Source organism: Ambystoma mexicanum, chromosome 9, assembly GCF_040938575.1.
Source record: "Ambystoma mexicanum isolate Mex_15411 chromosome 9, UKY_AmexF1_1, whole genome shotgun sequence".
NCBI classification, from domain to species: Eukaryota; Metazoa; Chordata; class Amphibia; order Caudata; family Ambystomatidae; genus Ambystoma; species Ambystoma mexicanum.
In genome coordinates this window covers 382,134,953-382,145,737 of record NC_090931.1, presented here as the reverse complement: position 1 = coordinate 382,145,737, position 10,785 = coordinate 382,134,953, and positions in this window count along the sequence as shown.

The following is a 10,785-nucleotide window of genomic DNA, read 5'->3' as shown; positions in this document are numbered from 1 at the left end:
ATCATATTGAATCCGGCGATTAAAATAGTTAGATGTAAAACAGTGAATCCTGTCACGTTTGTAGCCGAACCACTGGCAGACGACGAGCCGGCACATGATTGTTCCAACTTTGAGGAGTTTTTTGACGAGATTCTGAGGGTGAAAGAAAATGCTCTAGCAGCTAGGGAAATTCTCTTTATTGATGGTTCTTCGAAAATTGATCAAACTGATTGACAAAGATATTCAGGTGCTGCTGTGGTAAGGAACATGGCTAATCGGGAATTTTAAGTATGGATAAATCCGCGACTACCGTTTCACTTTTCAGCACAGGATGCAGAATTAGTGGCGCTGATTGTCGTGCTTGAGAAAAATGCAGACTAGGCAGTAACCGTGTACAGTGACTCCGCGTATGTTATGTCAACAGTGCACGCAGGGCTAGCACGTTGGAAAAGGAACGGGCTACTTCAGAGCAGACGGCACTCCAGTGCAACATGCCGCCTTATTGGACAGACTTATTAAAGCACTACAGCTCCCAGTAGCCATTGCGATTAAGTGCGCAGCGCACACTGAGAGCAGACTTTATTTCACACGGAAACCAAGCCGCAGATGAAGAAGCAAAACAAGCTGCATATTCAGAAGATATTATGAGCTTTGATACGCCTGATATGAATAATGGCGGTGGTGGTGATGATGATTATAAATGAAAGTTTTAACAACTTGTCGAAGACACAGTTAATGGAAGATCAAGGTGAAGCACCACATGATGAGAAAGAGCTGTGGACACGGAGGGGGTGTTCTTTATCCCCTTCCGAGGCATTGTGGCGTCAGGAAAGCACTGGTAAACAGGTGATGCCTGTAGTCTTATTAAGGGTGGCGTTAGAACAGCTGCACTACCCTGCACATATCACTGGGGAAAACCTTGGAGCAACTATTGCGGAGGAATGGTTTGTACCAAATTTGTTAGAACACATTACATGTAGTAAATTGCATCGTATGTCAAAGGTTTACTGCTGGGTACACGCTGTGAACAGTCAGAAGTGTTATCTCGCGACCAAATGGTCCTTTTCAGCATTTACATATTGACTATGTTGACATGCTGCAGGTCTGTCATGCTTACAGATATATGATAGTGGTAGTGTACCCCTTCTCAAGGTGGGTCGATGCTGGCCCATGCACACATCCAGATGCCACTTGCGCTGTGAAGTTCCTAGTTCTAGAAGTATTTCCTAGATGGGGAATATGTGAGGTATTAAGATCAGATAAAGGGCCCCATTTTATGAATGAAGTGTTCGAGCAGGTTAGCTTATTGCACAGTATAAAGCATACGCTTTCTTCGGCATATCACCTGCAAGCCAACGGGATTTGTGAGAGACTCAACTGCATGCTTAAAGAAAGGATAGCTAAGCTTAAGTTAACGGTGAAAAAAGGATGGCTGCATTGCATGCCTTTCGCATTATATGCGTTCAGGAATCAGCCAAACTCTGACAATCCTCTTACGCCCCATGAACTAGTAACGGAGAGGCGAATGAGAACGCCTCTCACTCCTCCATCGAGGACTAGAAGTGATGCCCAGACAACAGGAGAATTGTTAGTAGATGAGCTACATGCCTACTTAACATGTATGACTACAAGTATCTGTCATTCCAGAACAAGTCAAGCGAATGGGTGTCAGTCTCAGAACACAGATAAAGACCATACAGCAACCGGATCAAAATAACTTTTACTGCCAAGACTCTTTCCCGGAGATCAGGTACTGATCCGTAATTTTGTCCGCAAATGGCATCAGCCCAGGTTTAATGGCCCTTTCATCTTGGAGAATGTTACTCCATCGGCAGTGAAGGTGCAAGGAAGACTCACTTGGATATTCCTGGGAGAGGTGAAGATCTACAGCGGCGAGACCACCACACCTCCACCCTATTCGGAAACAAGTCAAGGAGAAGTAGTTCAGCACGTGCAGACTAGATCGAGGAAGAAGGACGCAGAGACTGTCCAGTAGAAAGATAAAGAGTTCATTGGACTATGGTTTGTTCAAGACACTCTTTGTAGCTACTAAACAAGGAGTGAAAGACAAAGCTATTGTTCTTGAACCACAGGAGTTTGCTGACATTGGAGTAAGACGCATTGAAGCCTTGAAAAGAAATGCCAGATCTAGAGTACATCTTTGATAATTGGAAGAGGGCGCAGTTCCCCGATTCCGTTCTCACAGAGTTTCTCTTTGGAGTTGTCCATGGTGGTGCCTAATGGCAAGGTTCATCGGATCATTCTTACTGTTTTCCTCTTTATTCTTTGTGCGTATCCTAATCTGGTTGGGAGAACTACTGACGTTTATGTATTTTCCAAGATCCTAAAAATGGTCCATTCATGAGGAGATTGCTTGCAGCTATAATAGAGCAAATCCTCGAACTGCCTGACTACTGTATAGAAGACACAAATGCCTCTGTCTGATGAAGACAGTCATAGACCAGTTGGAGTGGTCTTTTATTTATTGATTGAAGAACGCCCGCATCTTGTTGGATGACAAACTGACACTCGTACATTTCTGAGAGATCCTAGGAATCAATTGGCAATCAATCAATTACTACGTGATGTAATTGAGCAAGTTCATCTATTGTCTGAAACAACGCAGTGAGCATCCTGATGGGCGTATCGAGTGAAGACATCCAGCATCTGTTAGCTTTGGTCTTTTATCTACTGGAAGATCATCCTCATTTGGTTTGGCAAAAAGGACAATTCTTTTGTATTCATCAGGAACCCTATCAACCGTCCTGACATCAGCCAGTTGCTTTTGGAGCAGATCCAGCTATTGCCAGAATATTTTATGAGATTGCCCGATTAAAGTTTGGTTTTTCCTTCCTTAAAAGTAAAAGTAGAAAATGGGTAACATTGATAGCAACAATAATGTGGCAAACAATGAGAGACTGCCACGACGTGCAAGAGGCTGTGTTGTATCCTTTGGACTTATTGGTACATAATCTACACATGCATTATGTTCATTATTCTACTTTCTCTCACAGTACGTACTGTCTATCATGTAGATCCAAATAAGGCAGTAGTTCCTATGTATCTTCCTATGCAGCAGATGGGTACAGAAGTGGCAAGTGTAAGATCAGCAAGCTTATGTGATTGTTTCTACTCCAGTAGCTTATGTGGAGGCGCCTGGTTCTGTGGCAAATTGTCAATAGACCTCCTTATTCAGGAAAGAATCTTTAAGAAATTCTTGTTGAGCACCAGATAGAGATTCTTAGGGAAAGGCAAAAGAAGAGATCTTTTGTGACTAACCCTACACCACACCAGTAGCACATGTAATGACACAGATTGCACTGACAAATGTCTGATTCCCCCAATAAAAAGGAACTATGCAGACATACGTCATGAGATGATTATAGCAGCTCATGAGGCGAGAAGAAGACCTAAGAGAAGTACAAGGGAAGATGATCATGACTTGAATGTTTATCTAGACAGCACAGCACATTTGGGAAACATGTGGTATCAGCACATGAGAGGTAGGCAAAAGAACCTCAAAGGAGGAATGCTATCTATGTGCACTCCTGCCTTATAGTATGAGGACGTCCAAGATATTCCTAGCCATTGAAATAGATGTTCAGACCGCACATTGTCTATCTCACATTGCACTCTGCCGAACACGAGGTCAATTAATGTGCCGAACATCTTCTTTAAAATGGGCAACTGAATGGATAGATCCGGATGAAGATGACTATGTGCAAGACACAAAGACAAGAGCCCACACTTGGAATCATGGGATAAGATATGAACCGCCTGGAGTGAAAGCGGCTGGAATTAGGTGGGAAGTCAACAGAAGACATGTAAGTCTAGGAAAAACAGCAGAAGACATTGGAAGATGGAAGAACAGAGGCGAGATGCAGATTTGGGGATCCGTACTTTCTCCATATGGATGGGAAGGAGGAGTGATAATCTGCAGAGAGTGGGTAGTGATGGGCCACTACAAACCATCCATTGACATTGTGGAAAACGGATGCAAACCGGTATGGCTGAGACTTGTTAAACTACTGACATGGGTCGAAGATAAAGGAGGGCCCTGCATATAGTGCCTTTGGAAAGTGCACCAGGAATGAACATTGGAACAGCAGTGATAATGGATAAGTACTGGGCTTGTGGATCCAGAGCTTATATGAAGCTGCTCAAGGATTGGGGAGGACTGTGTTCTATAGTGAATATTCATGTTCCAGCATTGGTGATTCCTAAAAGTGACATGAACATTGGCGAGTTTCCAAAAGCAGACGCTCACCTGAGAAAGAAGAGATCTGCTGAAATCCTGAATCGAATGAAGAGAGAATTATTTCTCAGCTAAGTCAATAGAAGCCTTTGATTCCATTCCATATGAACACAGACTGTTTAGTAGGACTTTGTTGATATTCACGATAATGTCCAGGATCAAATAACCCGATGGGAATTGTTGCAGCCGATCAACACGACTATCAAGGGATTCAATGCTATCAAGGAAGAGCTGAGAGCCATACGACTGATGACTCTTCAGAATAGGTATGTCTTGGACATGATCACAGCCATGGATGGAGGTGTTTTCGTTAAAATTGCAGAATCAGGTTGCACGTTCATACCTGCTCATGACGACGAGAATGGCACCTTGACAGACGCCATAGAAATGCTAACGGAGTTAAACGTCCAAATAATAGACGAAGTAGAAGACATCACTGATGACAGTTGGTTTGGATCACTCTTTTCGTGGGTTCCTCAATGGATGGCCGATATATTCAAGTTCCTTTGAGCCCTGATAGTGATGGTATTGCTTGGATTTTGTGTGATCAGGATAATAATCTCACAATGTAAGAAGACTGCCAAGAAAGCTGTGGGAATGAAGATCATGATTGATGTTGAGTCAGAATGGAAGACTAAAGAACGGACAGATGAAGAGATCAGAGACTACATAAAGGCCAGCATCCATGCACTTGAGGGAACAAAGTTCCTGTACCCGAAGAACCACAAGAAGTATGTGGGGAAATGTATTTACTTCAGTCCCATTGGACAATGCATGCTTATGTCTTGGACTAAGGATGAGCATGTGAAATCGGCAAGATGCCAGAAGGGAGTAATAAAGATCTGGGTCCCAAAGAAGCATTTCTTCAGACGAGGAAGTCTGGATGTGAAGACTGAGGAGAGAGTGGTCGATGAATCGCCCAGAGTGGAGAGTGTAGAGATGGAGCCAAGTAACCTCAAGCAAAGCTCCTCCCCCATGCTGCCTATATGTTGGGAGCCAGAATGTGAAACGCGTGCATTGCCAGTAAGAATACCTATACTGAAGAGAATCCTGGAAGTAAGATTCCCATTGAGAAAGCCATACATGCATACATGACAATATGATGGCCATTTGAATGAAATCCCGGAAGAAGTGGGAAAAATGAGCAAAAGGGAAGACTGGTGAGGTCATAAAGAGCAGAAATGACACACCCAGAAGAGATGCAGAGATGAGAGAACATAAAGATTCTATAAGCTCTAAAGAGGAGGTGTTGAAGATGAGCAACATTTTGGGCTTGAAATAAAGATGTTCATAGAAATAATAAAGAAGTTATCAAGTCATTTTACAAGTGTACAGTCGCAGCAACGCAAGCAGACAAAGTATTCTATAAGGCTGGCTATGTAGTGGCGTGTGTGGCTGTCTGTCTGTCTGTCTCACCGATTCCACAATGCGCTTTAGCAGAGCTGGATTCCGAAAGCAGAAAGACGTTTTCAGTGTGTCGCAGTTAGAAATCGAAACCTCAACCATGGAGGTGGATCAAAGAAAGGCTTGGTTGGGTCAAGGCCACCTTGGGCCTGGATGTGCGTATGAACAATTACAGAACGTGTGAAAAGAACAAACCTTCTGTTGTAAATGGGGCGAGACCATTGAAGACGTCGGAGGTTCATCAAATAGTAGTATTTTAAATGCAGTAAGACTCGAAAACATGGTCTACAGTCATGTGGTCGGATGAAAACAGACACTATGGTGAACTGTATCAAAACCAAGAAGACCGATTATGCTGTACTCGCTCATATTCTCCAGCACAGAGAACATTTCCAAGGCTGAGTTCAAAGCCTTAATTGACTAGTAGGCTGCAAGCGTGATGATGGATGCCAGGGCTAATTGGTGGGAAGATGTGGTTATGACCAGCCCACAAGCACCTGTGTGCTGCTTGCATAGGTGGAATATTACAGCGTGCCAACCAATTATAGAGGGGCACGTTATAGAGAGCCCTATAGTTTGTATAACCAACGGGACGTTGTGTATTTGATAATGTCCGTAGTGACCTGCACTAAAGGAGGGCTTAGTTGCCCCACCTAATGTTAGAGACCCAATCACCTTCCCTGACCTGCATGGAACGTATACTTAGATGTGCTTGTAAGCTTATCGCCATTCCAAATAGGTTTTTGTAGTTTGCAACGTAGGTAGTGTTGAATTGAGTGGGAAGATTGAGCGAATGCGTTGATGTCCGTTGTAACTCCCTGTTTTAGATAATTGACATTAAAACAGTTGCACTTTGCCAACTTCCTAAGTCAGTTTTGATTGATTTTGAGTAATATTCTGCATCTCCATCTGTATCCAAGTATTGCTACCTCGTCTTAAAGGGCTGGGCCAGATACCCCAGTTCACCACCAAATAATACCTTGCTAGAACTTTAGAAGAAGAAACACCAGGGATGGCGGCTTGTCGATAGTCTTACTGTCTGTCGTCATGTCCTTAGTAACCTCACCCAATAGTCCCCATACCTATGTTTTCGTGTTTTCTTGTGAAGAAAGTGGAAAGGATTGGGAGTTGCAACCACTTCAAATGATAGTGATATGGTTGTAGGTCAAATCTAAATTCCTTTCCAAGATCTATGAGACTTGAAGCATCATTTGCTTATTCGAGTACAAACTGTTTGTTTTTATTTAATTCCAATAGCAATGCGACACTGTCATCTCATCTGATTTAAATCTTTCCTAGATGAACGAACATCTAGAGTTTCTATAGGCAAAGAAGCTGCAGACCCCCTCCCAGTCCTCAATGGAGTACCTCAAGGCTCCTGCCTATCACCTACCCTCTACAATGCCTACACAAAGCTTCCCTTCTCAACCTTAGATTATATGGGTGTCATCTACACAAATTGTGCAGATGACACCCAGATCCTTATTCCACTCACAGGGAACTACACCCAAGATACACTGACTATTAATAAAATGTACACCATTATACAAAACTGGATGGCACTTAATAGTCTCTGCCTCAACGATGAGAAGACAGAAATTCTCATTGTGGGGTCTAAGTCTAAAATAGGTGCCTTACATCTGGACTATGCTTCTATTAACATTGACGGCTCTATGATACCTGTTCTGAGGCAAGTAAAAACCCTAGGAGTTTATTTGGATGCAAACCTCTCGATGACCAAACACATCATCAGGTGGGTTTGCCACCAGTAATAGGGCATTTCAGGTGTGGACATTGTTTGGTATGCCACCTTACGGAAAATCAGAAAGTCTTCAATCTCAAAAACATCAAGTGGACACATGGAGAATTCCCTAACTGCAAGACCCAATGGGCCATATATGGAATTCGTTGCCCATGCAACCTATTATACATTAGGAAAACTAAGACAAGTCCACCAACGCATATGTGAACACCGGTCATGCCTCAGGAATAAATTGGCGGACAAACCTCTGGTAGAACATTTCCAAGCCAAGAAACGCACTGAAGCAGACATAAAATGGTTTGTGATCTAAACCGTACTGTCATGATCTCTGCTTCCAAAAGGTCAGGGTTTTCCCAACTCCCTTGGAAGCAGATCCATAACCCAGGTTCCGAGTGCCAACCAGTCCCAATTGGGACCTTTTGGACCCAGTCCTGGCGCCAGTGGCACCAGGCTCATAAATATGCCCAGTCCCAGCGCTGGAAGCGCCGGGCTCATAATGCTTGGGTGGACTTACCTGCAGCAGACCATGCTGCTTACTTGCCTGCCAGTTGAGCCTCTGATCCTCTTCTGTTTGGAACTACTTTTCCTGTTGGGTGGGGCAGGAGCCACTCCCTAGATTCAGAACACTGGAACTCTTCTGGAAAGCAGGAACTCTTTTCTTACCTAGGCGTGGCTGTGGAAGGAGACACCTAAGCACTACAGGAGGCTATTTAAACCACACCCGATGGATGAATCTTGCTTTGCGTTATTCTGCATCCTCTGCAGCAGAATGCTCATCGTGTCTTCTGCATCTGATCCTGGGCCTAAGGAAAAAGGCTTACCATCCTGAATCCAGTCTTCAGCAACACCTATAAAGACAAGAAAGAACAGGTTAGCATTACGGTCTTCAGTGACAGCTTTTCACTTACCTGGTCCATCGGCTGTCACCAACGCCTCACGCTGCATTCCGGCATCTGAAAGACAAAGGCTTACCTACTCTTAGTGCGCTCCGGAGGTCTTCACACTGCATTCCGGCATCTGAAAGACAAAAGCTTACCAACTCTTCGCACGCTCCGGAGGCCTTCGGCGCTGCATCCCGCATCTGAAAGACAAAACAAGGTGCGTTTAAAGACATTGGGGAACTTTAATACTCACGTGCCATTACTCCTTTCCACATCTAACCCAGTGGGTATTCCGGCACCCTGCAGCCGCTCCGAACTTGTACCTGCAAAATAAAAAGACATTTAGAGCGCATCGTGAAGCAGGCAACAAGCGCTTACTTACGTGCTTCCAGGCGCTTCTATTCATCACACGGGCTCCATCTTCAACTCACTTCAGCCCGTCATCTGCCATCGCCGGAACCCTGCAAAACAAGAAACATCATTACTAAAGACTTTAAAGACATTAGAATTACTCGAAACTTACCGTTCGTGCAGTAAACGACGGACAGCAGTCCTCTGAAGTCAAGAGGCCTGCTCCCCTTATCCAGTGAAGAAACTGGTTACAGCACCCTGCCCCGAGGCAGATGGAGAGCACGGCGTTCACTTACCTAAGGTGAGAGCGTTAACCTTTGGGGTTCTACAGGAGAAGAGAAAGGGAAGAAGAGAGAGACATTCAATAACCCAGTTCCTTAATCCCATATTTTCTATCTGCAGACATCTTACCCTTCGAGTCAGACATACAGTGCACAGAGGTCCAGCCCAAAGAGCCAGCCGTGTGTTACACATCACCTTTGAAGATACGGTATACGCCCAGTCAAGACCGGCGCCTCTACGGGAATCAGGTGAGCGTTACAAGTACCCACGAAACAACGAGGAGGTGACAGAGATCTCGCCCTAAGAAAACTGGAGCAAAGATGGATCCAGAAATTGGATTGTGTCCATAATGGACTAAACACGAGCATTGAATGGAACCTGTTCTTGTGAAAGTGCTGTGATCACGCTCTCCTAACAGAGAGATACAGACATTACTATATACTGTTGATATCATCTGGGTAGAGACCAACAGATGAGCTGGGCATAAGAAGAGAAGTATCCGATGACTAACATTTCATCATCACAACCTCACCACCTGTCCTTTTACATTTCCCCCGCAGACAAAGTGAGACATGGTCTGGGGCTAGACATGAATGGGAGAGAGAATAGAAAGAATAGAAACAATTGAGGAAAGTCAAGGGCAAGACAGTGAAATATAATATGTTGAAAGGCTGAAACAGTAGAACGGAGGGTTTCGGAAAGAAAAATTGCAAACGTGTTGTATAACTCATTGATTTATGTCCATTTTTGCTGTTTATGTGGGTTTCCCTTGCTTACTGTGCCATATGAAACGACAGCCGGATTGAGGGATGTTCCACTACCCCTAAACACGGTGGATATCATTCTGGGAATTGCAGAGAACGGTGCCTTTAACGGTGTGATCGGCCCCCGTTCTGGACTCATTGTAGTCCACCCCTTTTCCATCAGTCCTCTCTCTATGTCGACCCTCTGAGACACGGCCAGTAAGGGAGTGCAATATTAAAAATATGAGCATCTCGCATGGATTTAAGCGTGTTGCGCCTCGGCTGCAACCACTCAATTTGCATTATTAATAGTCAGTATCATCGTCTCATTGTTTGTGTCTATGGTGCTCCGGCTACGGGTTGCAACATGTGATGTCGGGCATGGATCAGCTGACTTGATCAGCTGATCGCCCCAAACGAAAACCAGGAAGTGATTTAAACTCCTGCAAGAGCGCGAAACGCTCAGTTCCAGCGCCCGTCCGGAAGACTGATACGGCTTGTGTACGCACAGCAGGCAACATGCTTTCTATTACCAGGTGAGATTTGCCCCGTGTAAGAAGCGGGTGCGCCCCCTTTGCCATTCGTAGTGTGACACACTGCAGCCTATATTCTTTCTGGGTTGTTGATTATATTAAACATCCGGGGTCTTGGGGCCCCGAGTGCTATTCATCAGCAGTGACAGCAGGGATGTATGTATATATAATATATATACATACATTTTTATGCAACATTAATGTTAAAACTAAATTGAGGCTACCACCTGAGTATGAAAATAGTATGTTCCTAATCGATGCGCTCTGAATTTTGTAGGGTTGTTGTGGAACGCTGATTTCTCCAGCGTAGTGACCGCGATTAAACATCATCTACATCGCGCACCAAAGTTATCAGCCACAGATAAGGTAGTGGAGGTGGGCACGTTGCCCCCCCACTCCCTGAGCACTCGCCGTTACTGAATTATACCAACACCCCATGGGTCTTTTCCCGCCACGACAAGGTATGTTGGGGGCCTTTCTGAATGTATAGCATTCTTAGTTCATTGCCAATCATAATGTAAATGTATTTCACGCAAGGCACTAGCAGGGTTTTCTTGTTGTTGTATAGGGCACTGGTCACCATTAGATGACTGAC